We start from the raw sequence: 6000 nt of genomic DNA on the forward strand, positions 1-6000 counted from the left end.
TATTGGTAGTCTGTAAGCTCCGTGAGCCAGAATCTCCTGTGGGGAAGGCCCGCAGTTTTCCAGCACCGCCTGTGACTAGATGCGAAACTGTCTAATCCAGAAACAAAGTGTAAGCAGGCCTTTTGCCCACAAATCGAAAGCCTGACCTTCCTATAAGCTTATCTTTATTAGAAGATAGCATTTTTAGCACTGTTCGCCTGTTTCCTGTGTCTTATTTCTTAATTGGTTCTGAGCTTGCGTGGGAAAGAAGGTGATTTTTACAGGGCAGCCATGTTGCACAGCACAGAAATCAGTGTGGGTAGTGCTCTTGAAGTTGTACATCGCAGCCGTCCCCGTTATTCATTAGCTCCATAGAACCCCAAGTTTGTTGGCTGCTTAGAGTGCTATGTTGAGAAGATTTCTGGGACTGGGTCTGGGTTCAGTGGGAGGGAGTACTGAGATCAGTTAACGAAGTCTGCACAGGCATGGGAGGAGAAGTGGAGGCGTGTGAGTCAAATGCCTGACATTCCAGGGGAAGTTGTCATCAGAACAAGCAGTACCACACCACACCTCAGTAAACACTGCACTGTGCCACTCTTTCCCCTCTCCATTAAGCAACCGTCTAATTCACAACTGGTTCTTCTACGTGGACTAATCTATCAGGAGGGAGTAACCTGAGCCAAGGACAAATTATAGGCAACTTGCTAGATCATTCCCTCATAGAAAGCAATAAAATGGCCTTTGGGTTTATCTCTAAGTCTCTTGTGTATCTAGTTAGTATGGCTACATCTGCCAGAGCCTGGTCACCTTGAGCACACTGAGAGACCAGAGTTTATATATTAGGAAGCTGAACCACGGTTCTGGACACTGTGAGCCTTGCATGGGGTAGCCAGAGGCCTCCATGGATGTCTTTCATCATAATGTATGTCTGGGCTGAAAGACCTTCTCTCAACTCATGCTTTCCATTTCAAAAGACAAAGCATTTGGGCAGAGAGGAATGAAGAGGAGAAATTTCTAGGGAATTTGATGCTTGTGTCATTTCTCAGACAGAAATGTTTTATCTATGTCTTTCTTCAGGAGCAGGCATTTGGTACCTATATCATGTAGATCATTACATCTGCTGGAATTTGAAAATTATTTTGTGTGTCTATGAGAAAGAGATTTAACGTGTTTATCTTCCCTTGATGCCTGCTTCCTCTCTGAGTCTCTGTGACTTTAAACAATAATACCCTTGTATGTAATTTTGTAATGTGAAACCCATACATAGAATTTTTGTTTTTGTTTTTTTGGTGAAATTACTTTTCTAAAATTACTTAAGAGCTGCCAATCCTGAAAAGCAGCTACCAAATTAATTTGGAATAGCAAAAACCCCAAACTAGTTCAGATAGAAGAAAGCTGAGAGGTATAAGCGCTATCAGAGTCTTCACATTTAATCTCCTACATATTCCTACAGCTAGAGTTTAATCAAGAGACTATCGATGTATAAAAGAATGAATGTTTAGGAGGAAATTAGGAAAACTTACGCAAATTGACAAAAGAATGTCAGAACATTTCAAAGTTTCCTCAGAACTGAGAGTAAAAATGTAGACTTTTACTGTCTTTTTTCTACCTCTCCCTGTGAGACCTAAATGCTGGTTATGTCATAGGAAAAGTGCTCAAAATGACACCTTACAGATTTCTAGTGACTTCCAATGTAGTGCCCATCATATCTGAGAGCAGGGGCTGTGGAATGAGACTGTCTCCATCTGCATGTAGGCACCAGTGTTTACTGGCTGTAGGATGCTGGGTCAGTCACGTCACCTCTTGGAGCCTCAGTAAACTCATACACAGGCATACCATGTCTTATTGCACTTGGCTTTATTATGCTTCACAGATATTACATTTTTTTATTTGTAATTTTTACAAATTGAAGGTTGTGGCAACTCTGTGTTGAATAAGTCTATCGGCGCCATTTTTCCAACAGCATTTGTTCACATTTTGGTACTTCCTGTAATATTTCAAACTTTTTTGTTTTTATTATATTTGTTATGGTGATCTGTGATCTTTGATTTTACTATTATGATTGTTTTGAGGTACTGTGAACCGTGCCCGTAATAAGATGACAAACTTAATTGATAAATGTGTGTATTCTGACTGCTCCACCAACCAGCTGTTCCCCTATCTCTCTTCCTCTTCTTTGGCCTCTCTTTTTCCTGAGATACAGTGGCATTGAAATTAAGCCAATTAATAACCCTACAATGGCCTCTAAATGTTCAAGTGAAAGGAAGAGCGAATCGATGAGGTAAACTTCATTGTTGTCTTATGTTAAGAAATTGCTGCAGCCACCCCAACCTTCAGTTAGCAGCCATCAACATGGAAGCAAGACTCTCCACCAGCAAAAAGATTATGACTCACTGAAGGCTCAAATGATGGTTAGCATTTTTGAGCAATAAAGTATTTTTTAATTAAGGTATGCGCATTGTTTATTAGACATAATGCTACTGCCCACTTAATAGACTATGCTATAGTGTAAACATAACTTTTATATGCACTGGGAAACCAACAAAAATGTGTAACCAGCTTTACTGTGATAGTTACTTTATTGCAGTGGTCTGGAACCAAACCCATAATATCTCTGAGTTATGCCTGTATAAAACAGGAATCATAACAGTGCCAGCTCACAGCCCAGTAGAGAGGAATGAACTAATTCATTTCAAGGAATTAATAAAGTCTTGGGCTCATGGTGAGCACTCAGTTGACGCTAACTGTTATTACTATTATTTTGTGGGAGCAACCAGTCCCTCTGTTTGGGACTGGAGCCATTCTAATTGTTTGGCTATTTTTTTTTAATGAGGTATAATTGATAAATAAAATTGTATATATTTAAAGTGTACTATATGATGATTGATATACATAGACATTGTGAGATGATTTCATCACTTCACATAGATAGTAAGCTTAGTTACATTTTTTTAAGTAGGAGTGCTTAAGATTTACTTTCTTAGCAACTTTCAAGTATAAAATAAAACTTTATTTTTAACTGTAATCATCATGCCATATGTTAGATCCTCAGAACTTATTCATCCTATAACTGTGTAACTAAAAGTTTGTACCATTTCACTAGTATCTCTCCAATTCCTCTCCAGCCCTTTTAATTGGGAAATTTAATCTATTTACATTTAAAGTAATTCTTGATAGATAAGGACTTCTTAATGTCATCTTATTAATTGTTTTCTTCCTGTTTTCTAGTTCCCTTGTTTTTTCCTTCTTTGCTTGCTGTTTTCTTTTGTGAATTGATGATTTTCTGTAGTGGCGTGCTTCTCTTTATCTTTTGTATATTATACAGAACATTTTTGCTTTGTGGTTACCATAAGGCTCATGTAAAACATCTTATGGTTATAACAGTCTATTTTAAGCTGATAATAACTTAAACTTCAATTGTATATAAAACTCTAGCCTTTTATCCCCACCGTCCCGCCGATGTTTTATGTTTTTGATGTCACAATTCACATCATTTCATATTATACATCCATTAACAAATTATTGTAGCTACAGTTATTTTTAATGCTTTTGTCCTTTTACCTCTATACTAGAGTTAAGTGGTTAACAAACCATCATATTCTGGTTTGTTAGTCTGAATGTTTACCAGTGTGACATATGTTTTCATATCTTTTCATGTTACTAATTAGCATCCTCTCATTTTAGCTTGAAGAACTCCTTTCAGCATTTTTTGTAAGTGATGAAATCCCTCAGCTTTTGTTTGTTTGGGAAACTCTTTATCTTACCTTCCTTTCTGAAGGACAACTATTCCAAGAAAAGTATCCTTTGTCGGAAGTTTTTTTTTTTTTTTTAATTCTTTCTGTCAGCACTTTATGTCATCTCATTCCTTTCTGGCCTACAAGATTTCTGTGCAGAACTCTACTGATAGCCTTACCGGGGTTTCCTTGTATGTAAGAAATTATTTGTCTCTTGCTGCTTTAGAATTATCTCTTCGTCCTTGACTTTAGACTGTTGTATTATAATGTATCAACGGGAAGATCATTTTAGGTTGAAATCTTGCATGAACCTTTAGCTTCATGAACTTTGTGGTCCAAATCTTGGATTTAGAAAATTCTCAGCCATTATTTCTTTAAATAGGCTTTCTGCCTGTTTGTCCCTCTCTTTTCCTTCTGTTGTAGATTGTTTTTCTTAATGGTATCTCATAGTTTATACAGGCTTTCTTCACTCTTTTTCTCTCTTTTTCTTTTGTTATCTGACTGGATAATGTCATAGGGCCAGTCTTTTACTTCACAGATTCTTTCTTCTGCTTAATTTAGTATGTTGTTGATGTTCTCTATTGCATTTTTCTTTTCATTCATTGTATTCTTCAGCTCAAGAATTTCTGTTTGGTTCTTTTTTATATTTTCTATCTCTCTGCATTTGTTTTTGTGTATTATTTTCCTGTTATCATTAGATTGTCTTTTTGTGTTTTCTTGTAGCCCACTAAGCTTCCTTAAACAGCTGTTTTGAATTATTCAAATCAGATAAATCACATATCTCCATTTCTTTGGGATCTGTTACTGAAAAATTATTGTTTACCTTTGGCAATGTCATCCTTTCTTAATTTTTTATATTCCTTGAATCTGAGGTGATTTTGAGGTATAACCAAATTTGGGAACCGCTGTTAGGCCTGGTAGGAGGGCATCTGGAATCTTATCTGTTATCATGACAGGCCCCTGGCCACTCCTGTAACCTATATTTTGCTCCCACACACGTCTCCCTTTTTTCCTAATGCAAGTAGAGGAAGAGGCCTCAATCCACACTGACTTTTCACAGTGTTTTTAAGTCAACCATTAGATACAAAAGTTGCACCAAGGCCCCTGGGCAGCAGAGGGCACTCTGGAGACTTTGGGCTGCAGGCTTTCCTGGTGGGTTCTAAATTTTTTTCTCAAACTACCCACAGCAAAGAACTGGGTTTCCCGCCGCCCACACTTTTGGAGAACAGTACTTTGTAAAATACAATATATATTCATTATAAAATAAATAAATAAATAAAAACATATAAAATGCAAACCATGCTTTCCTTCCAACATTACTATGAAGCTTAAAAAAACATTGAGAAAAGCTGAAAGAATTGCAGATATCTACTGCTTAATTCTACCATTGACATTTTATTACATTTGTTTTATCATTTATTTCTTTTGTGGGTACCCCAGAGTGGGAGCAAATAGGGGTAAGAGTACCAAGTGCCAGGAGTGATCTATCTGGAGAATGTCACAAGCTTCTCCTTTTCCCGCCCCTCCATGCCTTGTCCCACAGGTTAGGGGCAGGTGACAGCTGCCTCTTCAGACAGCTGTAAGAGCAAAGCTATGATGATGAATCACCTGCAAGACATTCTAAGAGAATTCATCTTCTTTTCTTCCCTGGATGGATTGGGAACCCTCACCCAGACACTGGTATATTTGGTTACTTCTTTTTGAAATGAATTTGTGACCTCTGGGAAATGCTCATAGATCCCCAGTGGATGTTAGACATGCCTTTGAGAGCCATGGGTCTCAGAGTAGAAGGATGGGTCTGTAGGCCAGTCCTTTAGAAGCAGCCTGCCTCATCAGTTCAGATTGGTTTCCATGACATGCCCTGTCATTCTACAAATAATGATTATATACTAAGTAAAATGTACCCATTGCTGGCTACAAGAGCCCTCTCCCAGTAAACTGTGGCATCTTCCCTGAGAGTCTTCAATCTGATTGGGGAGAAAAACATGAATACCTAGTGTAATAGTGAGAACTGACACTTATGAGGCCCCTGATATATGACATTTTATAAAGGAGGAAATCAAGGTACAGAGAAGTTGAATAACTTACCCAACTTCCCACAAGTCCATAGTGAGACCAGAGTTTCAGTGGAACTAATAAGAAAGAGTCAGAACTCAAACCCAGGCAGTCAGGCTCAAGAATTCATATTCATAACCAGCACATCATACTGCACTGGTAGTTGCTAACTTCATGGGCAATTACTATGTATGAATAATTACTATGAATGAGGTCCTCTTTAAAGTGCTTT

This window comes from Rousettus aegyptiacus, unplaced genomic scaffold (genome assembly GCF_014176215.1).
Source record: "Rousettus aegyptiacus isolate mRouAeg1 unplaced genomic scaffold, mRouAeg1.p scaffold_m13_p_3, whole genome shotgun sequence".
Taxonomy (NCBI): domain Eukaryota; kingdom Metazoa; phylum Chordata; class Mammalia; order Chiroptera; family Pteropodidae; genus Rousettus; species Rousettus aegyptiacus.